This window comes from Mesocricetus auratus, unplaced genomic scaffold, assembly GCF_017639785.1.
Source record: "Mesocricetus auratus isolate SY011 unplaced genomic scaffold, BCM_Maur_2.0 Super-Scaffold_100018, whole genome shotgun sequence".
Classification (NCBI taxonomy): Eukaryota; Metazoa; Chordata; class Mammalia; order Rodentia; family Cricetidae; genus Mesocricetus; species Mesocricetus auratus.
This window is the reverse complement of record NW_024429199.1, coordinates 1,359,562-1,375,088: the sequence shown is the minus strand read 5'-3', so window position 1 is coordinate 1,375,088 and position 15,527 is coordinate 1,359,562. Positions and strand designations below refer to the sequence as shown.

The following is a 15,527-nucleotide window of genomic DNA, read 5'->3' as shown; positions in this document are numbered from 1 at the left end:
CCACATGGAGCCTCTACCAATGGCAGGTGTTGCTGGGAAAGCAAACCAGAAGAGAGGACGACTCCAAAGAGTGTTGAGGAAATCAAGCTGACTCTCCTGTTCAGTCACACAGTGTCCCACCTCTCTGCTTTGAGATGATGACTTCAACATAAAGGTTTCTGAGGGGTGGGAGATGGGCATCTCCTGTCTTCCTAAAATGTGTTTTATAAGAAATCTGTCCTCACAGGGGAGAAAAAAGAGACAGATGAGGATTCAAGGGAGAAAAGAAAGGTCAAGGAGATAGGGCAAGTCACACAGAACTGCAATGGTTTATTTCTCTTCTATTTCAATAGTACAGTGAAGGGACCACAAAGATTTCAGATTTATTTATTTGTTTGTTTGAGCAGGGTGACTACACAACTCAGACTACATCAGTCTTCCTGTTTCTACCTCTCAGAAACTGGGATTACAGGTCGGAGCCATCACTCCCACTTCTCTCAAGGTCCTCCTGGGATCTGGCTGTGTCCGGGAGATGCGGTTGTGGCCAGGGGACACGACTGTGGCGTCGGAGGGACAGCTCAGCAGCAAGAGAGACACAAGCCAGGCAGAAAAGCCCTGCAGGATGTAAGCTGCCTGATACCAACAGCAGTTGACCTGCCAATGGGGCTCCTGTTTCAGAGTCTCCACTGCCCAGCGAGCTCTCTGCTAGGTGCTTGGAAACAGATTGACTAACACAATGGAATGATTTTGTAATCTGTCATAACACCATAAGCCACAGACCCACAGACTTTGACCCTCCACAGGTATAATAGCTCCTTTATTCGGCTGCACATGTTTTGCCAGTGGGGAGAAAGGAAGGGGGCCGTCTTCTAATTATATAACCCAAGCATATGTTTTGCCAGAGCACAAAGTATTATATTCATTAGCAACAATCTTTTAAGCCGGGTTCTTTTTGCTAGCCTGTTAACTAATTGACAGGTAAGCATTTGTATTAATAACATAATGCAGCCAAGCATGGCTTAGTATGACAGTTTTCTCTGCAAGCCCACATGAGTGTCAGCCCTCACGTTGGAACCCTGCTTATCAAGGCTCTTAACTGCCTGATAAACAGTATCGCTCCCCCAGGGTAAAGCCGGGAATCAGTGCAGCTTAGCCTGGAGGACTTCAGTTCCGTTTACAACACCTCCGAACGAGGAACTGATTTTTGCTTGTTTTTTCTTAAAATCTTGTTGGTATGGTCATTAACTCTGGACAAAAGTATTCAGCTGAGGGATGGTGGCCTTACTCTTTCTCTCTCCCTCATATGGAACTTTTGTTTTATGTCATGGGGTATAAAAGTAATTATTTCTGCCTGGTGTGGTGGCACACACCTGCAAACCCAGCACTTGGTAAATGGAGGCATGAAGCTCGGGAGTTCAAAGCCAGCCTCTGCTTACATAGCAAGTTGAAGGTCAGCCTGGTATACCAAAGGTTCTGGCTCAAAAATAAACAAATAAGTAAGTAAGTAAGTAAGTAAGTAAATAAATAAATAAATACAAGCCTGCTTTTCAAACCATCAGCAATTCCATCAACAACTGTGCAAAGGGTCCGGGTTTGTTTCCCAGTATCTATTTCAGAAGGCTCACAATTGCCCGTAACTCTAGTTCCAGGGGCTCTGACAATCTCCTCCTGACCCTACAGGCATTTGCATTCACTTAATGTACATACATACACTCAGGTCCACAAAATAACAAGTTTTAAATGTGTAAGGTGGTTGGGAGAGATGGCTCAGTGGATGAGAGTCCTCATGGCCTTTGCTGAGGATCTGAGTTTGGTCCCAGCGTCTATGCTGGGAGACTCACGATTACCTGTAACCCCTGCTTGAGGAGACTCACGATTACCTGTAACTCCTGCTTGAGGAGCTCTTCAATGCCTCTGGCCTCCACCTGCCTCCACACGCACCCACACACAGATGGACACATAATCAAAACTGGTAAAAATCTGTTATTTTTAGACTCACATAAAGTGATTGGAGAGGAAGCAAAAAAAAAAAAATCTATCATGCCAGGAGTGGCGGCACATGCCTTCGATACCAGCATTCAGGAGGCAGAGGCAGGCTGATCTTTGTGAGTTCAGGGCCAGCCAGGGCTACACTGTCTCAACAAAACAAAGCAAAAAACAAAAATCACCCCCCAATTAAAAAAACAACTAACCAAACAAATAAAAAGCCTATCATATCACACACTACTCTCTGCCTTTGAAACTGCACCCATTTCTCAGCTTAAACACACTCTTCTCTATGATGCCTTCCCCAGTTCACACACAGACGCAAATGTTTTTCTCCCCTGTTCTCCAGACACCAAACTTCTTTCTGCCTCTACTCATCTCACCATAACCACCGTGGGGTATGAGCTGGTCTATACTTCCTTCCCTTTCTCCCATGATACCTTGGGGTATGACCTGGTCTATACTTCCTTCCCTTTCTCCCTCGATGCCTTGGGGTATGACCTGGTCTATACTTCCTTCCCTTTCTCCCATGATGCCTTGGGGTATGGCCTGGTCTATACTTTCTTCCCTTTCTCCCATGATGTCTTACCTACTGAAAATGCTCACTAAATACTTGCCGGGTTAATTTGAATTTACCCTCTATTGTGAACTCTAATCCCAGTCAGTCAGTTAATACTCTTGATCTGTCCTGACTGTATTTCTGGAATCTAGCTCTTTTTCAAATTACCTGGGGTCTGACTGCTAGCTTCAGTCTCTCAGTTTTTTTTTTTTTTTGGCAGAGGCCTTACCAAACTGTAAATATGATTATAAGCATCCCATGACTAAAATCGTTCTGTAATTACCCATTCATTTATCCATCCATCCTTCCTCCCCCCAGTGTTTTGTGTGCCGTGTTGGGTGGGCGCTGGACATCCTCATGCTGGCCTAGCTGACGAGCTCGTGGGATGCCAAGCAAGACATAGATTAAGTGAGTACACAGGGGAGTTAGCCCTTTTCGTCTTGTATCCATGGTTCTGCATCCTTGAATTCAAACAATGTGGAGTGAAATTCCAGAAACTTAGTAGGTCTAGGGAGGCACACCTGTAAATCCGTCACTCTGAAGGCTCAAACATAGGAAGCCATGAATTTGAAGCTAACCTGAGCTGCACAACAGGTTTGAGGCCAGTCTTGGTTATAAAGTGAAATGCTCTTGTAAAACAAACAAAAGCCAAAACCACAAAGCAATCTCATACCCCCATGATTGGAAAATCGTTTTGCAGAAAGTTCTAAAAAGGAATACACCAAGCACTGTTCTGCATCCTGGAGAACAGTCGTATGAGGGACACCTCCTGCAATGTCCGCCATTTCCAGACCCCCAGTCTCCCAGCATGTGTGGCTTGAGCTTTGTTTTCTGTGCCTCTCCCTCTGCAACTACATAGGTAAGCCTAGGGTGGCTGTGTCTGCATCATACATGTACAGAAGTTTTAGAAGATGGTCATTTTTTGTTCCAATGCAGTAAAATATTACCACTATTTACCTAGTGCTTACATTGTATTGTAACCAGAGGTATGGAAAGATGGGTTAGTGCTGGATATGAGCACTTATTCTTGCAAAGGATCCTGGTTCAATTCCTAGCACCCACACAGTAGTTCACAACCATCCAGAATTCTATTTGCAGGATGTACATGACACACAGACATACATGTGACCAAATACTCATATACATAAAATAGAATGAACATAAACAAAAACACACTAAAAACAAGTAACTAAACAATTAGAGAAACAAGCTAAAGAGGTGATTTACAGTATACGAGGCATTATGGAGGTCATATGAAAAAATGTCATCTCACAGAAGGGACTTGTGACCCCTGGGGATGGAGTGTGAGCCTGGAACCAATCCCAGAGTCTACTGAAGGACTACTTGATTTAGGCCCGAGGGCAGGAAGTAGCAGGTGGTGAAATGAAGGAACTTCTTTTATCAGGGTTATTTTCCTTTCAATACTGCAGATGACATCTTTGCCTTTTCGCAAATAGGATATGCCAGACAGATGAGGAGTTCTTTGATAAACTGTTAGCCCCCAAGACATCCCGATTCTGTGCAGCAGAAAATCATCTCTGAGAATGCAATCTGGGTGCTGGAAGTCCATACAAGCATGGATGGGAAGACAAGAGAAGTGCCACAGTAGGGTCGCTCTCCACGGTGGCTTGGGGAAGATGTCCTTTTCATGTTATGATTCATATTACTGTTGTTCAGTTTAGCAATGTACCCGCACTGGGTTGATTTCACTTTAGACGGTCATATGTTCCTTAATCCTTGCATGCATCAAATGAAGCCTGTTTACTTCACAGTAGCAGACACAGGAGTGAGGAAACAGAGAGAGGAGGAGAAAAGGAAAGGACCATGGCCCCAATATCTCTTCTAGGGGGACACCCCCATAATGGCTTAGCCTTCTTTAAATAGATCTTACTTCTTACTTGTTAAAAGTTCCAATAGCAGCAAAGGCTGGTGACCAAGCCTTTAAAAGCAATAACCTTTGGGTGGCATTCCAGATCGAATTGCACGTACAAAGGGAGACGTGAAATGGTAAAATGTAAGGCCTTTTTGTGTAGATGGAGTTTCTTTCCCACCTGGTCCCTCTGCCCTTCATCCCCAAATAAGCACACAGAGATGCTATATTAATTATAAACTGTTTGGCCAATGGCTCAGGCTTCTTGTTGGCTAGCTCTCTCTTAATTATTAACCCATAACTATTAATCTATGTATTTCCCAGAGCATCCTATCTTCCTGGTAGCTACATGGCATCTCCCCATCCACTTCTCTCTGCATCCTCTACCCAGAATTCTCCCCATCTCGTAGCCCCACCTATACTTCCTGCCTGGCTACTGGCCAACAGTGTTTTATTTATCAACCAATACAAGAAGCATATATACAGAAGGGCATCCCCCATCATACATTATGTATGATGCATATATGTGTGTATGTGTCTTTGGCATGTGTGAGCGGGTATGCATACATCCCCCCCCCCCTGTGATGGTGTGGCATTCAGGGAACCACTTTGGATGCTGGTACGTGCCTTCACTTAGTCTTAACAGAAACTATCTCTTGCCAGCTACTGCACAAGCAGGATAGCTGGCCCATTAGCTTTGGGGGAGTTTCCTGTCTCTGTCTTGAATCTCACCATAGGAGGAGTGGGATTGACTTGTGCACCACGGCTCCTGGATTAATACAGGTTCTGGGGATTAGAACTCTGATCCTCACAGTTGCATGGCAAGTACTTTACCCACTGAGCTATCTGTGCAGCCCAGGATATACATACATACATACATTCATACCTAGAGACTTGACTGATACTTCTATGGGTTTAGCTGTATCCTACTGGGCAATGCCTCTGTCTGCTCTGGGCTGATGAGTTTCTCATCCTCTGTCTGACCTCCTCTTCTCAGTCTTCTCATCCTGAAATTTCTATGGCACAAATATCTCTTAAATCATCTGCATGTTTCCATCTCTCTTTTTGAGAAAAGTTACCTAAGGCAACTTATATGCAAGTATATAGTGTACCCTGAATATTCCCCCCATACTCTCTCCCCTTCCATCCCTCCCCCATCTCCCCTACACTCTACACTCTTTGTTTGTTTGTCTTTGAGATGGGGCCTTACAGCACACCCCTGGCTGGCCTGGAGCCCTGTAGGCAGAGCAAGCAGGTCTTCCACAGTGGTTTGCTGTCTCCTGAGTGCTGGGATTACAGGTGTGTCCCGTCTTGCTGGCTTCCATCTTTACCCTCAATCATGGCTCCCTTAGACTGCAGCAGTGTCACTCAGATTCCCAGTCTAAACACGACCACCACCTCTAATCCGTTTCTCTCCAACTTAGCTAGAGAATTTTCTAAAACAAATCACCCACCCCATTTCCTTTTATTCTTTGAAGGATTAATCCCTTGAGAATTTCTTCATTTTTAAACATTTTTTAAAGATTTATTTATTCTTATTTTATGTGCATTGGTGTTTTGCCTGCATGTATGTCTGTGTGAGGTTGCCAGGATCCCTGGAAATGGAATTACAGACAGTTGTGAGCTGCTATGTGGGTGCTGGGAATTGAACCTCAGGCCTCTGGAAGAACAGCCGGTGCTCTTAATTGCTGAGTCATCTCTCCAGCCCCGAGAATTTCATACATTGTATACTGCTCATATTCACCCCCTTCCCAAACCCACATCTTTACTCTCACAACTTCGAAACTTTGTGTCCTCGTTTTCTTTTCAAATCCGTGGAGTCCCGTTTGTGTAGTACACATACTCCATCCACTAGAGCATGGTCGACCTGCCAGGGACCACACACCCTTTAAAAAGCTCTCTTTTCCAGCAGCTCTCTGCTGTTAATAGTTCCTTCGCTAGGGGGTGGGACTTCATGCCCACCCTCCCCTCCACTCTGGGACTTTTATGTGGCTTGAGTTTGCACAGGTCTTGCATAGGCGGGCACAGCCGTTTGAGTCACCTCCCTCTCTCAGTAGACTGGAAGCCCTTCTTGATCTGTTTCGCCCTGCGGGAGCCTCTCTTGGAGCCTGTCTGTCCTTCTGCTTTGAAGCTTCCTGGTGGGGCTTTTCTCTGTGGTCTTCGACGTGCTCCCCCCCCCCGCTTGAGCTGTGGAGGCCATTTGGGTGTCACATCTCTGGAACTGGAGGTACAGATGTTTGTGAGCTCTTGTGCGGGTGCTCAGAATTAACCGTCTCTCCAGCCACACTCTTTCCTCTTAACGTCTGTCCCTTCATTTATTTTCCAGTCTGAAAACCAGCTCAGCAGCACACACCTGTGTCCCAGCGCTGAAGAGGCCGACAGAGGTAGGATCACTGTAATTCCTGTAAACTCGAAGCCACCCTGGTCTCCATGGGACAGTCAGCGTGCTTAGTGAGAGCTTGCCTCTAAAATAAATAAATGAATAGATAAATAAACCTTGAACCCTGTGTCCCTTCCCCGTGACTCCAGTGCTACTCAAATGTGTCTAATTCAAGAGCCACAGCACCTGTTTCAAATAGTGTAGTTGCCTGGATCTGTCTCAACCTCTGTGCCAGTTACCCAGGGCATCCTGGTGCCTGACCCAGGATGAATGCTTGCTTTCTGTTCTGTATTCCAGCTCTGTACCGTCCTGGGCCGGCTCTCTCACTCTGGGCCCCGGAAACGGCCTTAGGTCGGCTTTCTCCATTTTCCTCTTCGCAGCTCATAGCTGCAGAACCACTGCCCTGGAGCACCGCTCTCATCACACGGGCAGCTCCCCTTCGAGCTGTCTCCAAGAGCTCCACTTGCCTCTTGAATTAAATTAAAAGTCCTAATCATGGGCTTCAAGGGGCTTTACCAATTAACTGCTTCCCCACCCCCACACCTAACTGCTAGCGGTCGCCCCCCCCCACTATGGCGGCTTCCCCGCTGCCCTGCAGACCCCCCTCCTCATCCTGCCTCACCCACACCCCACTCTCCTTTGTCTGCCTCGCTGACTTCTCTTTCCTTCCCTGAAATTATAACCCTCTCCTCTTCAATAATATTGCTCGATAATCATTTCCTCTTAACGAATATTTTCGAAATCCATTCCACGGGACTTTGTTCCTGTAAGAACGTATTTTCAAAACTGTGAGTTATTTGTGCTTGTTTGTGCCCGCCACGCTTGGTGTCTTCTGGTAACTTCTTTTCAATACTGTCTGCCCTTTGTGTGTCCAGTCACTCCAAGGACAAAGGGAATGTCTTTCCCTCACCTGTGACTCCCTGAGATTGGCTCCAGGCATGCTCTGGGCTTCAGTGCCTTGCTAACTTTCGAAATAGACATGGAAGCAGACCCAGAAAATGGGGCGGCCTGAAGAAAATTGGTTTTCTAAGCTAGTTTCTGGGTCAGTCTGACCATGTGCAGTCTCAGCCGAACAACGGTTTCTTCTCAGCCTCCTCGATGTGGGAGAATGTTCTGGTGGTTGTTAGAAATATAGAAACAAACCTTCTCCGGCCCCGGTAGAACATGTACTTAGCCTGCAGGAGGGCCTGGGTTCCATCTGTAGTACCAAAAAGAAACAAAAGCTGCAGCAGCTGCATGGCACACGCCAGGAGCACCACACAGGTGACTTCACTGGTGCATATGATTAATCGGGACTCAGCTCTGACTTACAAGTACATTAAGGATCCAGAGGAATTTGTATAATCTGTCCTTGTCACGGAGGCAAGTCTTCATGATTCTAAAACTCACACTATCTGGGAGGATGCCTCTCAACAAGCCGGCCTTAAGGCAGAGAGACTGGACTCTAAACCCAACCCCGTATTCACACCCTGGCAGAAGTGCAGCTGCCACTGAAGTCCTTGGTCACCTTGTCCCTGCCTTGTGGCTCTGTTCATTGTGTTTGCTTCCCAGAAAGGATTACTTTTGTTTGTTTTTTTGAGACAGGGTTTCTCTGTGTAGCTTTGTAGACCAGGCTGACCTCAAACTCACAGAGAATCACCTGCCTCTGCCTCCTGAGTACTGGGATTAGGGGCTGGAGAGGTGATTCAGCATGTTAAGAGCACTGGCTGCTCTCCAAGAGGTCCTGAGTTCAATTCCCAGTAACCCATGGTGGCTAACAACCATCTCTAACAAGATCTGGTGCCCTCTTCTGGCCTGCAGGGACACATGTATACATAATAAATCTTAATAAAATTTTAAGCTGAATGAAATAAGCCCAACTCAGAAAGACTTTGTTTTTCTCATGTGCAGACCATAGATTTAAAGTGTATGTGTGTGTGTGAGAGAGAGAGAGACAGACAGAGAGAAAGATAGAGAGATAGAGACAGAGAGACAGAGACAGAGACAAAACTAGCAAGATCATGAGGGGATAAAAGAATCCTAAGGCACGGGATAGACAGTAATGGAATACATGGGACATGAAAGCAACAGGAAGACTGGGAGAAGAAGGGAGAAGTCAGGGCGGGGCACAGGGGAGAAGTGAGAGATGGGCTGGATTAGAACAAAGCATAGGACATATATGTAGCACGAATAATACAAACCCAGAGACAGATATTGGGGTTCAAGCTGAAGATCAGAGAAACAAAGCAGCCAGTCACTGAGAGTTCTCACCTCTACCAATGCTCAGACCAAAGGGGTGATCCACCAAACCTCAGATTGCATCTCTGTTGTTCTTTTACAGCAGTTACTCGTGCAGGTAGATGGAACAGGAAAGCAGTTATGAGTAGGTGGCAACACGAACCAGGAGATCCAACAAACCCATGTGGAGTTTGTTGGAGGAAGGGGTGAGGGGACAAAGGGGAAGGGGGCATAAGCAGAGCGGGGGCGGGGAGGGGGGGAGAGAGAGACAGACAGACAGACAGACAGAGAGAGAGAGAGAGAGAGAGAGACAGAGACAGAGAGGACAGAAGAGAACACGTGGAGGTGCTCGCTTAAAAGGTGGAGCTTGCACATGCGTACTGAGTCCTTACGTAGCCCCGTAATGGGTGACACAGCCATGACGAGGCCACGCAACACAGGGACCTTTGAGCTGCCGAAGTACCTGCCTGTACGCCGGTTTGCATGTCCCACCCATTGTCGGGGGTGAGGGGGGATCAGCATAATGCTGGGTTCCAACAATCTCCAGACTGTACTGCTCCCCACCAAGCCTCAGAATCCTAGACTCTCTGACACTGCACTGAGCTCCTCTAGGTGTGAGCTCTGTTTCTCTTTTAGACCCAGTCACTCTAATGTAGCCCTGGGTGGCCTTGAACTCACAGAGATCCATCTGCCTCTGTCTCCTGAGCCCTGGGATTAAGGATATATGCTACCACTGCCCAGCTCCTATAGCTAATTAGTGCGGCTGGTTTTTGCATTCTGATCCTTCAGGCAAGCTTTATCAAATCATAAACTATATACCACAAACACACACATGTATGAAGATAGCATAGTGGAACCCATTGCTTTGCATGAGAACTTAAAGATTAATTTTGAAAGAACTTAAAATTTCAGTTGAAGATTTCTTTAATATTGTCTGGATTTGTACACAATGTCAGTTGTGTGCAGACACACTTCTACATAGGCTCTGAATGGCAGGTGGAGAAACCTGGTTTACAGAGAACATGCTCTCCTTCAGCCTTTCCTGTTTTTTCAGCCTCCGGAACTTCTTACAAGCAAGGTTGGGAAGAGTCTGCATCAGTTCTTTTTGTGGTCATCTTTCAAACTATGGGCTGAAATGGAGCTAGATGAGGAGACCTAGGGACTGAAGGGGCTGGGGAAAGGACTCCTGAGACAAGCCATGTAAGGACTGTTCTCTCTGTGTCCCCGCTGCCCTTTGGTCACAACTATTGGTTTTCATCACAACACTTTTGTCCCCTGTTGCAGAATATTTGTTCAACTATGTAAAGATGTGTTGCATTTGTTTAATTATGTAGAGATGTATTGTTGTTTTACCTTGCCTGCCTAAGGCACCTGATTGGTCTAATAAGAAGCTGAATGGCCAACAGTGAGGGAGGAGGTAAAGGTAGGACTTCTGGGCAGGGAGAGTAAGTAGGAGGAGGAATTTAGGCTTGGAAAAGAAGAAAGAAGATGCGAGGAGCTAGCCAGACAGACACTGAGGAAGCGGGGGGGGGAGTAGGACATACAGAATGAAAGAAAGGTAAAAAGCCCCCAAGGCAAAACATAGATGAATGGAAACAGGTTAAATAAAGTTAAAAGAGCTGGTGGGACAAGCCTAAGCTAAGGTCAAACATTCATAATTTATAATAAGTCTCCATGTCTTTATTTGGGAACTGCTTGTGGCCAAAAGAAAATTTCACCTAGTCTCCAAATTTGCTATCATGGTGACCACAGACAATGCCATTGTTCTGCAGAGGCTTAATTTTCTGAGGCACTGGGCCAGACTGTAGTTTCAAAGGTGAAATGCCCTTTTACACACTACAACTCTTTTTCTAGGAAACCCTTCCTTTTGCAGATGAGGAAATGGAAAAGGAAAAACCTTGGACACTTTCAGGGAGAGCTTTTGAAGCTGACCTCTTGGTAGGGAGACAGAAGGGGTTATTGTCACCTAGGAAACCTAGGGCCCTGGCATGGCTTCAGGGGGTCTGTGAGCCTCTAAAGGCTGCAAGCAAAATTAGAGCTTGTTGGGCTAGAGAGATGGCTCAGTGGGTAAAGGTACTTGCTGATGAGTCTGATGGCCCAAATTCAGTCCTCAGAAACCATACGGTGGAAAGAGAAAGCCAATTCCTGCACATCCTCAGAAACCATACGGTGGAAAGAGAAAGCCAATTCCTGCACATCCTCTGGCCCACACCCACCCCACACCCAAACGTCATCATGTAATAAAAATAATTTTTAAAAATGGATATTTAACATTTTTAACTGTGATTTTTTTCTCCAAAAAATGATAAGCATTATAAGATTTTCATGAAAGAGTAGTCTACTGAGTTGGGTCTGCATTTCTCAAAGTATTTTCTGCTATAGTCACTAGGAGAGCTCCAAAACCCATTCTTCTTCTGCGTCCCCCCCCCCCCCCCCCGTCTTTTGAATGAGAATCTCTAGGGTTATGGGCATTATTTTTAAATTTTATTTACTTACTTATTTAATTTATTCATTTCAATAGATTCCACTACGCAGAGTAGGAGAGCCTTGAACTTACTGTGGAGCTGACATCAAACTTCTTCCTTCTTCAGCCTTGCAAATGCTGGAGTTGTAGGTATGAACTCACCATATCCAGATTAAAGCCTAAGCAAAGCGCCCATTTGCCTATCTCAAGAATGTAAGAACTTGTCTCTGGTAGTGTCCTCTTCTCCACCCCCACCCCACCCCCAGTACCTCTGGTGGAAGATACCATGTTTATCTGGAGCACATGAAACCATGACCTTATAAGGAGTCAGGAGTTTGTGGTCTGTTTGCCTTAAAAGTTATCATTGCCTTCACGTTGTTTATGAAAAATCTTGTTGCCTGGGTAAGGTCCAGTTTTGTATTCCTTGATTGCCATCTGCTGGTGGGTCTCCATACTTGGAAACAGAAATTCCCTGGAAGACTGGATCAACCTGGAGGGATCTTCTTGCTTCCCAAGTGGCTGGTACTATAGACTCGTGTAACCAAACCCGGTTGAGAATGACACTTTGAACACTCATAATGAGGGAGGAGGTCAAGGGTGATGTGGCGGTGATGGGAGTGGGGGTGGTGATGGCAGCAATTATAACAGATGGCTTTATTCCCTCAAAAGGTGTCTATTGAGCCTCACTAAGGACTAGATGCTGGGGGCGGGGCACAGATAAGCAGGGTAGAACAAACATGTCCTTGTAGAGATTTGATTCCCGGGCATGAGACATTAAGCAAATAAGTGTGATTCCCAGCAAAACAAACCAGGGCAGATGAGGAAGTCATGTGGAGGGAGGACACTGCTTAGACAGAAGGTCTGGGAGGCCTTTAGCAGGTGAATTTGGACACAAGCCTGAACAAGGTGAATTTTGTTGAGTAGTTCTCTATGTAGACCCTGAGCCAACGGCTTCCTATGCAGCACATGGCATACCCTCTCTCCACACGTGAGAGCTAGGTCCCGCCGCTCCCCCATATTACCAAAGAAGAGAGAAAAGGAGCCGGAAGCTAAACCTTGGCCCTGTCCTTTCACGCTACTTTGTAACTTTTCAAAGCTCTTTCATGCAAATGGAATAATATATGCAGAGATGCCTTGTGGTTGATAAAGTACTATGCAAATGCAAGCAATTAAAATTGTAACTATTTTAATGCAGTCTGATTTGACCTTCATGGCATCCTTTGAAGGAAATCAGGTGGTAGTATTATATCCTTCTATAGACTAAAGCCACACATGCACCCCACTCCGTAGTGACTTAGCCAAGGTCCCAAAGGCAGTCAAGGGCGTATTCAAAACCAATTTTTAAGGAATACTGTTTTAAAGTTTGGGACTTTTGTTCTTGAGATGATAAATTATATTCAATATATTTCTTGCCAAGCTTATTTATAACTATATTAATCATCAGAGTTAAAAAATGGTTTAATGCTCAACATTAAGCCTTCAAGTGCTTGCAAGGGCTTGATTTCAGATGCTCGAGGTCAGGAGGGATTACCAACAGTCCCAAATGCAAGACTTACCACAAACAAATGTCAGCATTGTTTTCCTTACATTCCTAGATCCAGAGCTCCTTCCTGGCTGTTGAGGGCTCACGCCAGAGGCTGAGGGGATGTTCAGATTTTAGAAAGCCCCACAGCAGAAAATTCAGGAAGAAAGACTGGCTAGTGGTTTGAAACTACCCTAACTCTCCTCCTATCCCTGCCTCCCCATCCAACAACTCCCACTGGTGGTAAAGCCTGGTTCGAGAACTCTTCCCTACACATTTCCATAAACTGCTCCTCATATTTTCTTTAAGGTTTGGAGTTAAGAGTTAACTAAAAGCAAAAAAGACGCCAGTGCCTTAGCAAAGGCCATGGGTACCTCAAGACCTACCAGAAGGGGCCCAGACCTTGAGGGTGATTTTTTGTAATGTTCTATCCAGGAGAGAAGCCAGAGCATCCCATGAGGGACAGAAAATAGTGAGTCCAAGAGTACATAACAAAGCCACCCACACTTACAACGAAAAGCCCAGTAGGCCATCTGTGATGCCTATAATCCCAGCACTTGGGAGGATGAGATCAGCCTCTGACCTCCTATAAGAAGAGAACTCTGACCACAACACTCATGCCATAGCACCCAAGGCAACCATGTAAACAAAAAAATGTCAAAAGAAAAAATACATGACAAATATGATCTTGAATTATAGTATTCTAAAACTCAGGAGTTCTTTATTTTACAATTCTCTGAAAAATTGTCAGGTTTTCAAATTGCGTGGGCTATGTGAATCTCCAATTTCAAAAAAGTCAATAAAATAGAGTTTGAAAAGTTATGAGATGAGGTCACAGTGGAACTAATTGTTTCCTTGTGAGACAGAGTCTCATTCTGTAGTCCAAGCTGTCCTGGAGTTAAACCGAAGTCATCCCTAAACTCATGGAGATCCTCCTGCCTCAGGGTCATAAGTGCTCTATGCCATAAACCGACAAAATGTTTGTGTATTTCCTTGATGTCAGAATTTATCGAATAATAGTAAGTTTACATGATTTAGGTTTTTTGTTTTGTTTTGTTTTTTGAGACAGGGTTTCTCTGTGTAGCCTTGGTTGTCCTGGAAGTCACTCTATAGACCAGGCTGACCTTGAGGTCTGCCTGCCTCTGTCTCCCAAGTGCTGGGATTAAAGGCATGTGACACCACCACATATATATGTACGATTGTTTTGCCTGAATGTATGTCTGTGCACCACTTGCATGCCTGGTACCTACAGAGGTCAGAAGAGGGTATTGAATCCACTGGAACTGGAGCTGCAGATGTTTGTGAGTCACCGTGGGGCGCTGAGAATTGAACTTGACTCTTCTGAAAGAGCAACAAGTGCTCTTAGTCACTAGCTGTCTCTCTAGTCCCGTGGGGTGTATTTTGATCCTCCCTCTTTTTCTTATTTTCTCTCCCTATCTGGTTCCAATTTAGGGTACCTTCAGGCCACATGTACAAGGGAGGCTGGGTCGTGGTGGCTCCAGCCCTGAGCACAGTAGCAATGGTCACAGGCTCTCTGACTTGCTCCACTCACTATTGGAGGTGACTCCATAGAGTCAACACTCCAGGACTGCCTGCATTGCTAGTGATGGAACTCAAGTTCTGCAAGCAACAGGCAGCCTGAATGGACTTGCAATCACAATTTTTTCCTTTTCCCTTCTCTCTATCCCTGCTGGTTATAGTAATGACATAATCACAAAAATTGCCTATAAAGTTCAGGCGAGTTAGTGTGACCTTCAAGCCCTTTCCAACCTGGCTCCTCCTTACTGTCTTAATCCTCTAGAGTGGTCTGGCTGGAGCTGAATCCCAGGATCTCTTGGAGCTGGGCCTGGTGCTCTCTTCACCTTGTGACTGTTTGCATTCATTGGTCTGCAAAGTGCCAAGGAGCCCTCTGGGTAGAATCCATGAGCTCTGCCCACAAGTGGGCAGGTGCACATGCTCAGACCTGACTGAGAAGAGAGCCAGTGTCTGTGTCCGTGTCACCACATCTTGGCTTTAGCATGAGGAGTGAGCAATGGATGGAGACTATGGACCTTGCATTTCATTTGCGTGCTCGGGGAGAATGTGGGTCTGAGTACTGGCTGCTGCTCGATTCCTTATTTTATTTTTTTATTTTATGGTGCGAGGACTCTAACCCCAGGCTTTGTTCACAGAGGCAGCGCTCTGTCAGGGCTGTATACACAGACAAGAATTCTTTCCTTGAGCTTCTTTGCTGGCTTCTCTACTCTCAACTCAGGTTCTGAAAATACCCTGCAAGTAATTGATAAATGCTTGGGGCTTTTTGTTTGTTTTTCTAAAGCAGGAAATATTTGTTTGAGAAGCCCAAGTGTGTAGAGAGGAGCAAAAAGAAAGAATAAACAACTGTAATTGAAACACATATGTACATGTGAAAATATCATAATAAAACCCATTGTTTTGATTTTTTAAATTTAAATTAGAAACAAGCTTGCTTCACATGTCGATCCCAGCTCCCTCTCCCTTCCCTCCTCCCCTGACCCCCAACCCATTGTTTTTACACAATTAGCACACTCT

At 45.4% G+C, this 15,527-nt stretch overlaps 1 long non-coding RNA gene across 5 annotated transcripts; it reads left to right on the top strand.

Moving 5' to 3' along the window:
- The first annotated feature begins 436 nt into the window (after positions 1–436).
- Positions 437–14,031, top strand: LOC121132875. 5 transcript variants are annotated; one of them, XR_005869580.1, is made up of 5 exons: positions 437–603; positions 2,843–2,932; positions 6,721–6,778; positions 10,046–10,191; positions 11,513–14,031. It is a non-coding gene; the product is annotated as an uncharacterized LOC121132875 (long non-coding RNA). The 5 variants fall into 5 exon arrangements; XR_005869581.1 differs by lacking the exon at positions 437–603 and adding an exon at positions 668–782; XR_005869582.1 differs by lacking the exon at positions 2,843–2,932 and having other exon boundaries at positions 446–603; positions 11,513–14,030.
- Positions 14,032–15,527: the final 1,496 nt, after the last annotated feature.